Source organism: Dendrobates tinctorius, unplaced genomic scaffold, assembly GCF_039654945.1.
Source record: "Dendrobates tinctorius isolate UK_male_01 unplaced genomic scaffold, ASM3965494v1 ptg000049l, whole genome shotgun sequence".
NCBI lineage: Eukaryota > Metazoa > Chordata > Amphibia > Anura > Dendrobatidae > Dendrobates > Dendrobates tinctorius.
Window position 1 is genome coordinate 10,785,392 of NW_027361717.1, and position 11,724 is coordinate 10,797,115.

At 42.5% G+C, this 11,724-nt stretch overlaps 2 non-coding genes across 2 annotated transcripts; one reads left to right on the forward strand and one right to left on the reverse strand.

Moving 5' to 3' along the window:
* Positions 1–4,727: 4,727 nt before the first annotated feature.
* On the reverse strand, positions 4,728–4,800 carry TRNAK-CUU (transfer RNA lysine (anticodon CUU)). Its single transcript has one exon. It is a non-coding gene; the product is annotated as a tRNA-Lys (tRNA).
* Positions 4,801–4,912: 112 nt separating this feature from the next.
* On the forward strand, positions 4,913–4,983 carry TRNAG-GCC (transfer RNA glycine (anticodon GCC)). The gene has a single exon. It is a non-coding gene; the product is annotated as a tRNA-Gly (tRNA).
* Positions 4,984–11,724: the final 6,741 nt, after the last annotated feature.

Consider the following 11,724-nt stretch of genomic DNA (forward strand, 5'->3'; position numbering starts at 1 on the left):
CCATTGACTTGCATTGGGGTGGGGTTTCGGACGAAACTCCGACTTTTTTTTGCCCTAGTCCAGGGATGGGAAACCTCAGGCTCCAGGGCCATTTACGGCCCTCGATGACCTTTTATCAGGCCCCCGGGCAGATTCTCAGAGACCGCATTCTTGGGCAGTGAGCTGTATTTTGATTGCCACAAACTCATTAATTTCTTCTTGCTCTGTTAGCACACACACACACAGTGTTCACTAATGAACACTGAAGGGCATGCAATGAAAGATTATGTCCTGACACCAGTGCCAGAGTCAGGATGTACTTTGTGGGTGGAGTTTGTACAGCCCCTGAAGGATGGTATAAATATCCAAATGGCCCTTGGCAGAATAAAGATTCCCCACCCCTGCCCTAGTCGGACCAGTTTCATCTGAAACAAATTTTGTTTCATGAAACCCGATCCGACCAAAGTCACTCAACTCTAGTAGTCACCAAACGGGGCATCCATATTTCATTCCCTACTGAAGAACCCCCCCCCAGCATATTACTATTACTTCTATGTTACTGACCTCGCTGTTACATTGTCTCCCGCATTTATGAAATCACTAAATTCCCCAACATCGACAGAGAACCATAAAGTCTGCAATTTAGAGACGTTCCGACCATTAAGAATTAAAGTAATCTTGGTTAGTTTGGCATCATGCAATGACTATTGTAAATGTACCGATGGGATTAAAAAAATGGCATATATTGGAAACCCGAAAATGATGTGAGACTGTCGATAAAAATTTTCAGACACAATAAAATTGTTTATAATTTTACCAAACCTTTTACTATGTGCTGTATATATATTTTTGACTCTCCGTGCTCACTTTTCTCCACCAGTTTTGAAATATTTCTTGATGTAATTGTAACATATGATCAAGACAAAAAGTATAGCACAGAGAGAACTCGTCACTAGATAAATGTTTTTTTCTTGGTTAGTAACTCCAGAGATATGGGCCTTTTGGTTTACTGCACTCAATAAGCACATTTTTATGGTCTCTACCAAGCCAAGGGGGCGTAGATCACAGGGTAGTAATGCGCAGAGCAGTCTAAAGACATGCCTCCGAGAAGCCCGTAAGCCATGCCCTCTTGGGTAAGAACCATAAACTTAGCAATATGTAACAACTGAAATATCTCTAGAACCATATGTGGATTTAACAAAGAAATAAACTGAATACTCCGCAGAAGCAGGAATAAAATAAGAGCAAAAACTGTCCACTTTTGACATGGTGACAGGTCCTTTTTCAGACAGATTTTAACTATAGTAAATGTGGGTCAGGGTTAGGAGAGAGGACAACAAATACTATGTTAACTAAAGTGGCCACATCAGAAGAACTTGCAGGTCCTCTTTTTAGCCTGTACATAACTGGATTATACAATGGCTCTTTTCAAAAGTTATATATTGGATTTAATCCAATGTCAAAGGGGTTTTCTGTTTTTGGAAAAACCCCTACCCCCAGGATACTTTTATTTTAAAGGGAACCTGTCACTTAAAAAAAAAAAAAAAAAAAAAAAAAAAACTACAATCTGCAGATATGGGGTTAAATCTGCAAATTAATAGTGTTCTGAACCTGCCCAGCACCGGCTCTTAGAGACCCCCTCTGCATGGAGGATATTAACTTTATTCCTCCTGGCAGTGTTTGGGTTTCAGTCATGGTGGTTGTGCGAGGTTTCAGTCACCGCTCTGTGTATAGGGAGCAGCTGAATTAGCCTCACACCTGGCACGGACTGACAGCAGTTCGGCAATAGTGCTGGCTGTCAGTCTGTGTTGGGGCACTATTACAGTGGTGGCTTCCTATACACAGAGCGGTGACTGAACCCGCGCCGGCACCACCACTATGACTGAAACCCGAATGCTGCCAGGAGGAATAATGTTAATTTTTCTCCCAGACACGGGAGTTTAAGTGCCAGGCAAGTTCAGAACGCTATAAACCTGCAGATTAACCCCATATCTGCAGATTAATAGCCACAAGGCCAATATACAAGTATTATAAATGCAAAAAATGTACTGTCGTACTCAGAAATTCACCAGGATGGGACTGGAGTGAATTTGCTACAACTCTAGCGACTTTTCAAAAAGTCACAATTGATGAATCGGCCGAAAACATCGGCAATCACTAAACACTACCTACAAAGCGAAAAAAATAAAATGTGAGCACATATAAAATAGACCTGAAAAAAAGCTGCAAATAAAATAATGAATTAGGTGCAAGCAAAAAAAAAAAAAAGTATAAAACTAGTCAAAAAACAGCACAAAAGGCGATGATGAATCAGGGTCATTGTGTAATCAGGGGGTATATATTTTTTTTATTAAAAACATTAAATATATAATCAGTCCCATTATGTATTCTGGGAGGACCATCTTTCTGAGGTGGTTGTGCGGTGATCAAAAAAAGGAGGGTATCAGTGAGTTCCATAGAAAATAAAGTTCCATTCCTGATCTTTTCGCCCACCCATTAATTTTGATTGAAGTGCTGACAAAGGGAGCGGCACTGCATCTGTTAAGTTGCTATCAGCCCAGGCGTGATGGTGGAGCTGACAGATTTCTGGTGACTACTTGCTACCCTTCTGTCAAGCAGCAAAGAAGTTTAATATTCTTGATAGAATTGTTATCCAGTGCAGCCATTTGTGCAGTTTGCCGATTTCTCCCAGTCCTTATAGCATGACGTGACTGTGTGCGGGGAAAGCTGCTATCAAGTTATGGACCTGGCGAAACCACCCTTTTATTTCTTACTCCGTGTAACGTGATGACATTGCACAATTAAATGTCTGACTACTTGTGGCAGCTACTGGTTGCAGCTGTGTCTTTACGGACTCATTGTTTTACCATGAATTTCCAAAATTGCGACAAAAATGTTATGGTTGTGCCACAATTGCAGGAAGAAAGCTTTTAGAAGTTGTCCACTACTAGGACAAGCCCTTCTCAATTTTATGTTAGCCCTCATTAAAATAGCATTATACTCGCCTCCGGTGCGGCTGCTGTTCCCGTGGTGTCGATGTCTGATCTCCCAGTGATCGCTTGACATTATGTCACGCCATCCCTGCAGCCATTCAGCAGCTGCTTCACTATCCTCTCCTTAAGACAGATTTCTTGCACATTGCTGCTCTCTGACTTCCTCCGAATCTAAGCGATTTTTTTGATGGTGGAGAGAGTGAAGCAATCATCGGGAGAGCTGCTGTTGACACCGTTGGAACCACGCCGGCATCATTTTAATGTAGGCAAACGTAAAGATTGAGAAGGGGTTGTCCTAGTCATAATATTATTTTTACCCAGCCATTATCTTTTTATATCTTCATTGATGTTATTTTTTTAGCGCTGTTTAGGGAGTACATATAAATTACTTAACTATTTTGTAAAAAAAAATTTGTGATACAAATACAGAAAAAAAGAAAGTTTGGAATTTCTTTTTTTTTATATTCTTCATGGTTCCCACTAAATTGCCTGGTTAATTCTCCAAGTTATAACAGTCATGTGGACACCTGATATGTGTAGATTCTTGTTTATTATATATGTAATATATTTTTTTTATGAAAAAAGTCCCCCAGATGTTTTTAACAGAATTTTTCACTTTACAGAAAATAGGGCATAACATACTATAGTTCATTGGTAGTTTTGACCTTGGCAAACCGGCATCCATGGAAGTTGTAATACAGGCCTTTATGGTACTGTATGGTCGTACTGTATGGTCGTACTGTGCCTTTATCTGCATTTATTTACATTACAGGGCGATTCTGTCCCAGGTATACAATGGAGAACAAAGCAGGTTTCACACATCTGTTTTTTGTTTTTTTTTTGGTCAGTGGTTTCTTTTTTTTTTTCATATGCAAAAAAAAAAAAAAGCATTCATCTATTTTCATTTGTTTAGCGGCAGGTAGCGATCATGCATTTCCATGGTCGTCTTACATTTTCCTGTTATTTCTATTGTATATAATCTCCTTACACTATTTTTTTGTTCATGCGAGCTAACTGTTTGTTTGTACTTTCTTTTCATTTTTTCATTTATGCTCTAATCATAGACAATCTGTGCCACCTAGTGGGTTACAATTTCATTTTCTATAAAACCTGTGTCATTTTCTGCCCATTACGTATCATAACATCCTAAGTGGGGATCTAAATATCTCTATGTATTCAATTCCGTCACCGTGTCTTAGCCAGGATTTTGTGTTCTTTTTTTTTTTTTTTTTATTTGTGCAAACAATTCTACTATTTTATGCAATAAATGAGGCAGTTTCACTTAAAAAAATATTTTTAGAAATTGGCTTTTTTTTTCACAATTTAAAAAAAAAAAAAAAGGGGGTTTACACTCCGGGGGGGGGGGCTAAAAAAAAAAGTGTTTAGTTATTTATTCTTTTGCCTCTTGTATCATTCTTATTCCATATGTCCTTTTGTTTACTATTTATTTTACATATATAGCGCCATTAATTCCGCAGCTCTCTACAGACATCATTTCTGTCCCCATTGGGGTTAAATCTAGAACCCCTATCAGTATGTCTTTGGAGTGTGGGAGGAAACTCGGGGAGAACATACAAACTGATTGCAGATAAAATGTACAATTGCAGCAAGAAATGATAGTCTGTTGTGTGTATGATTCTCTTTTGGTCTTAGGTGGTGGTTAAATGGAAAGAAAAAAACATCTTTTACTTTTCTTAAAAGATTACAAACGATTGAAAGGAAAAAAAGGTTACGTAGAAAATATAAAAAAAATTACGCCCAACGTGGGGCTCGAACCCACGACCCTGAGATTAAGAGTCTCATGCTCTACCGACTGAGCTAGCCGGGCTTCTGAGTGTTCAGCTTTTCATTACATCCTGTGTGTGTGTGTGCTGGAGGACAAGGCGCGTGCGGATGGGAAGCAGCTGTGTGAGACTTCAGGAGACAGCATAAACAGGCAAGCATTGGTGGTTCAGTGGTAGAATTCTCGCCTGCCACGCGGGAGGCCCGGGTTCGATTCCCGGCCAATGCAGTCAGTGTTTTTTCCCTTTTAATTTGAACACATCTAGAAGAATTGCTTACTGCACGTGAACTATTTTGCACATATGCAGTTAACATAAAATCTACTTGCCTGTTCCGAGTGTGCTTTGTACAGAGGTGTGGCTGTGTGTACTTGCCAAACCTGCAGGCTAGGGATGATGATTTTGTTCTTCGCACGTAGGCACCACAACTTCATTTATAATACATTTTAGGTAAAATAAAAATGTCTTAAATGAGCCAGAAAAACCTGGCGTGGAGATAGGATGATAACTTGGCAGAGCTTCTGTACATGTAGATATGAGTTGTAGAAAGCTGAACACGATTCCTAAAACTGATCAGTCATTGTCTGTGTTCACACATTGCAGCATCAATGCAGTTTTTTTTTTCTTGAAAGCACAGATGTATTATAGTTTAACCTCTTTCCACTAAGGGTATGTGCACACGCTGCAGATTCTGCTGTGTTTCCATTTCCATTCAAGTCTATTTTCAAAAACGCTGTGCACATGATGTGGACTTTTCTGCGCGGATTTGCTGAGGGTTCAAATCCGCAGCATGTCAATTATTTCTGCGGATTCCACTGCGTTTTGACATCTGCTTTATTGTACAGGTGTCAAAATGCAGGGGGAAAACGCAGGCAAATCTGCAAGTCATTTTACCTGCGGAATACCGGAAGAATCCGCAGCATGTGCACATACCCTAAGGCATTTTTTCATCTTTTTTTTTTTTCTTTTGCGCTTTCATCCTGTTCTTCCTTTCTTCGGCGAACCATAACTATTTAATTTTTTTTTACATAGACATTCGTGGTCTTGATTTTTTTTTTTTTTTTTTTTGCAGGATGAGGTTTAGTTTTGATTGCCATCAGAAAAGATGTAAAAGGAATCACACAGTCCTGTAATTCAAGGATTTTATTAAAGCTACAGCAAGCAGCCCAGTGAGTGACATATTTGTGGAATTGGGGTCTCTGCCCCTACATTATGCCGCTCTTAACCCTCAACTGGTGAGGTGGGGTTTTCTAGAAAGCAATGGATAAAATTTAACTTTTAATAAAATTCATTAAAATGATTTGACAAACATCACCCTTGTGAATAAACTCAAAAAACAGCAAAAAACCACAAGAACATAAAGACAACAATTAAAAAATACTCGCAGGTATTTTCCTGCTTCCAATATGAGTATAAGGCCTCTCAATAATACTAGGTAGTCTTAAAGGTAAATAAAGTCACAGAAAACAAAATCTATATTGTGACTATGGTGTCAGACAATACCTAATTGTAGCTACCAACAACCATATCACATCCTGTGTAAGTAGAAACTGAATGTACCCTTTCAGTCAATTGAAAACAGTGGTGGTGGGACAAAAAAAGATATACTCATATGCTTTGCATAAGCCACCATGTGTACCAGGGACAGACAAAAGGTAGCATGAGGCCAGTGTAGAATTACACAAAATGCAGCTTAGAATAAGGCAGGGATAAAGGCAGAGTATTGCTTCTGAGTCATAATATAAGAACCATATTACCCCACTAAAACAGTGAGCATTCCAATGACCATGAGCAGCTCATAGACAGTAATGCAACACTAACATATGCTGGTGCAGATTTAAAAAAAAAAAAATTGAAAGATCTCACCCAAGGTTGAGGAGTCCTTTTACTTCAATTAGCCTCTATCATGACCAGGGAACCATACTGCCCGCCTTAAGGATTGCGTCTCCCGACGCGTTTCGTTATGTAGCACTCATCAGGGGAGTTATAGCAAAACATATGCTGCCTTACCAGAGTCCTCCCGCTCTTGTGATTCATATAGATTTAGCTGAAGGCCGCGTCCTTTATAAGCCACGCCCCCGGCGTGTGACGCGCTGTTTAGTGGGACGGTGCTTTTAGCTGACATCACACCAGGGCAAGCCATGGAGCGCTCCTGTTGCCATAACAGTATCTGAGGCTAAAGAGGAGAGGAGATGTGGGGTTTCCTATACCCCAGTGTTTAGAAATCTCTTATTTTTACAGAAAATGCAAAGATCACATTTGTTTTCTTATTGGCGATTGATTACACATGAGTATAACAAATTTTTGACACCCACAAGTATCGGAAAATGTAATACCTTGATTCAATCCGAGGGCATTATGAAACAGACTTTTAGGATAATGTAAATAGTGAGTGGTGATGTGGGGTTCAGCAAGGCCAAGACAGCACTTAGCGAAAGCTAGCTCTGTTATGCATGGCCAGAAGAGAGAGGCCTTGACGACACCCTGTTGACAAGGAAATGGATGGAAGCTGGTGAGACACGTATCCTCATACCAGCATTTTTCAATGAATGGCAGCCAAATAAAAATTCCCTGGGGTGTGGCAAACCCCACCTCACCAGTTGAGGATTAAATTAGGTGACAAAACCTTGTGACAGATTCCAAAAAAACTCAAAACTTTTAGTTTGTGTCGCAGTTTTCTGAGGCTCGTAAGTTTTATCATTTTTTTATGGAGTTGTATTAGGACTTCTATTTTTGTGCACTGAGCTGATGTATTTTAATGTATATCATTTTGGGTGCATAGAAAAAAAATTATATCACTTTTTTTTACATTTTTGGTGGATGGGAAGCAGAAAAAAACATGTAAATGGTTAAACAGCAGCAATCGGAGCTTGATGTAGCCACTGGTGTTAGTGACCGATGCCAGCAGTATATCACAGCTGGCACCTGCCCTGTATGATGCGGGCTCACTTCCTGAGCCTGTTCTTTACATTCTATGCCTGATGTACTATTACGCCCTACGTTACAAAGGGGTTAGTGATAATATGAAAGGCCCAGACACACCTTTAACCTGCCCCCTTACCCACTGGAAAAAAAAAAGAAAACAGACTGTAATGTATTTCCCATCTATAGAATTACAACATTTACTGTTAGGCTGGAGTCAGACACAACGTATAAAAATACAGACCGTATTTTCCGGTCGTAATACGCACAAATGTTCCCAGAACAGTGATCCGTATGTCATCCGTTGTCATGGTGTGGCTGCGTTTCTTGCGCATGTAAGCATCCGTATGTCATCCGTATTTGATCCAGATAGCATTTTTTTCTCGCAACCTTGAAAAATGGGCATTTAACGGTTTTGAAGCCTGAAAATAATTTAAATCATCATCAGCAACCCTATTTACTACCTCTACAACAGGTGGCTGCCTCCAATCTGGCCATTTTTGTGCTGTGCTTGTGTTGGAGTATTGGTGGTTGTTTGCCAACATGTCAGACAGACTTAACAAATGGGTTTTGTTATGCTGCTTTGTCTGTTCGAGGAGGAGGAGATGAATGTGGGTCCATCCACTTTTGAGGCAACGCCTCACTAAAGGCCATTTCCACCGTCTCTATGCATCTCTGCGGACCCATCCCGACACGTTTTACCGATATTGTTGCATGAGCCTTGCCACCTTTGATCTTTTGTTGGAGACAGTGCGCCCTGGGATCACCTTTCAGGACACCAGGATGCGCTAATGTATTTCTGCTGAGGAGCGCCTTCTCCTTACATTACAGTATGTATTCCTCCTCCTCATACTCTGTTGATGATGCTTCTATAAATGTAGTATCTAGTTCTGGTTACCAATTTCGGTTTTCTTCTTAATATATCCCAAATCTATACTCTTAGTAATAATATGTTATTTTCTCTTCGCCACGACAGCACCCACTGAGAGAGGGGATCCGCCCCTAGGAACAGGAAACCTACAGAGAGATAAAAGAGGCAGTCCCTCTCGCTCCCTCAGTTGGTTTCCTGTTCCTGGAAGGAACCCATAGAGAGAAGAGGATACCTGGCCTGGTTACCGCCTGTACAGCATCCATATGAGCTGCAGGGGCCCCAGAGCTGGAAGCAGCGTTGGGGAGATCTGATATTCAATTCCCCCCTCAGCTGGTAATGCAGTGTGAGGCCTGGTAACGGTGTGCCTGGCTCACGTACGGTGCATAGAGAGGCAGGAGCCGGCACCTGTGGAGACTCCCCTTGGAGAACGCATTACGGACCAGAGCGTCCTGGCTCAGAGTGAAAGCGCGACTTAAAAAAAAGAAAAAAAGAGAAGAGGATACTGGCCTGGTTGCCGCCTGTACAGCATCCATATGAGCTGCAGGGGCCCCAGAGCTGGAAGCAGCGTCGTGGGAGATCTGATATTCAATTCCCCCCTCAGCTGGTAATGGTGTGCCTGGCTCACGTACGGTGCATAGAGCGGCAGGAGCCGGCACCTATGGAGACTCCCCTTGGATGCAAGGCTGGGAATGAAGCACCGAGCTCGCAAAGGACGCGGTAAGATGCTGAACGCAGATTCCATACCTGACTCCTTGCGGATGGTCAGTGGTATGGTCCGGTCCGACGGCATAGACCGGGAGAGGCCGTCCTGGCACGTAAGGGAGGTGCAGCACGGCGCAGAAGGCCAGCAGCCGGGGGCTTGGCATGGTGGGCCTGAGTCCCAGAGGGATGATGAGAGCCGTGGCAGATTGACTCCCCCCTCGGCTGATAATGACTGCGTGAGGCAGGGGTCCGGGTGGGGCCGTCCTCGCTCACTGATGCAGCACGATATGGCTGGAGTGGAACTGGCGCGCATTGGCGCAGATGGTCTGCAGTTGAAGGCCTCGTATGGCAGTACAAGGTACACCCACATGAAGAGGTGGAAGTGCTACCGTAGAGCAGCAGAGTGGACGCACTAGACAGAGGGGTTCCATGGATAAAAGTGGTAGATGGTAAAGCGAACCACATCTCAGAACGCCTCGTATGGCAGTGCAAGGTACACCCACATGAAGTGGTGGAGGTGCTACCATAGAGCAGCAGAAACAGTGGACGCTCTAGACAGAGTGGTTCCATGGAAAATGGTGGTAGACTGTGAAACAGACCACGTCTTAGGCTGAGTTTGCACAGCCGGTACCATGTGTTAATCATCAAGGAAACGCTGGGTTGCTCTCTTTATTGTGAAGAAAAAAAAGAAAAGAGTGCACAGGCCGAAGGTCTAATCTCACCCTGCTTCCTGGAGGGAAGCTCAGTATAGCTGTGGACCCTCAGCTTGCAATTGGTGGCTACAGCACCTGGCAGGGGTCAGTGAAGCAGCGTGCAGGAGTTCACTCACTCTTCCTCCTGCTCTCCGAGGGTCGGCAGCCATTCCAGTGCGAATGTGACTGCTCTCGTTAGATGGCAGCAGCTAAGCAGCTGGAAGTCAGGCAAGTACCAGAACTGAATACCAGTCATAGTTCCTGGGAAACAGCAGCATACTGGTAGCAGTCCTAGGGAGACACACACACAATTTCATGTGCTGAGGTATGCTTAGGCTACTGTACTTTCAGATTTCCATTTTGAAGCATTAGGCGCGATGCGGCGAAAAATGTAAAAACCGGATCCAGCGCCTGTTGCCACAGGATACGGCTTTTTTCCCATAAACTTACATTATCGCCGCATTGCGCCTGATGGCCATGCGACGTGTCCGCCTTTTGCCGGAAATGGCAAAAAATGCCTGTCCGGCGTCTACAAAAAAATGTTCCATGCAACGTTTTTTGACATCGCCGGACCGCTTTTTTGCAGAGCGCATGCGCGAAGACTCTCCCTCTCCTGCACCGTATCCGGCAAAAACAGATGATCCGGCGGGCTGCGGCTTCTACCGAATCCAGTTTGACAACTTTTCTCCGCAGCCCGCCGGATTTAAAATCTGGAAATCTGAAAGTAGCCTTACAGAGATGGGCTTCTACACCTTGGTAAGGCTACATCTTTTGATCTGACTTCAGTTAATTGCATGTTTTTCTGCACAGAGCCTTATGGGGGACTTCAGAATGACTCTGTGAAGCGTATGGTTCGATTTTATAGTTCAGACCTTTTCTTGCAACTTAACTACTCCACCCATAAAGGGCATAAGGGGTTAGTCCAGCACATTGTCTCCGTGAAGATTGCCAGCTGTGGCTCGTTAATTGGCTCCTTCGGGTGAGGTCACTGACATATGAAATGTACCATTCAGAGTGGAGGTTATCTGGAACTCTGAGAGGGTGCCCCCTTGAATATAACTGTTGGCCTGGTCTCTTGTTTGGCACCTTCAAGCGGGGCCGTAAGTATATCTGTACCCCATGGGGCCTATGTATATCATATGATATAATAGAGTCTGGATACATCGTATTACATCATAGCGCCTCTATGAATCATACTGCGTCATAGAATAATTCATGGTGCTTCATAGTACGAAAGATATGCAGTGAAAGGTGGACACCACTGTATAAATTACCAAATACTACGGCCCGGTGCAAACATGCGCCAAAGAAGAATAAAAAAAAAAAGGTGCAAATAGTGAAGCACACACAGCCAATGATATAATTCATTGTACGTCATATTACTTCATGGTACTTCATAATATGTCATAGTATGTTATAGTACTTCATAGTACTTCTGGTTGCATCATAGTGCATCAGAATGTGCCATAGCACATCATATTGCTTCATGGTACTTCGTGATATGTCATAGTACATCATAGTACTTCATAGTACTTCTGGTTGCATCATAGTATGCCATAGCGCATCATATTGCTTCAGGGTACTTCATGGCACTTCAGGGTACTCCATGGTACTTCATGATACGTCATAGTACGTCATTATATCTCATAGTACTTCATAGTACTTCTGGTGGCATCATAATGTGCCATAGCGCATCATATTGCTTCATGGTACTTCATGATATGTCATAGTACGTCATTGTATGTCATAGTTCTTCGTAGTACTTCTTGTTGCATCATAGTATG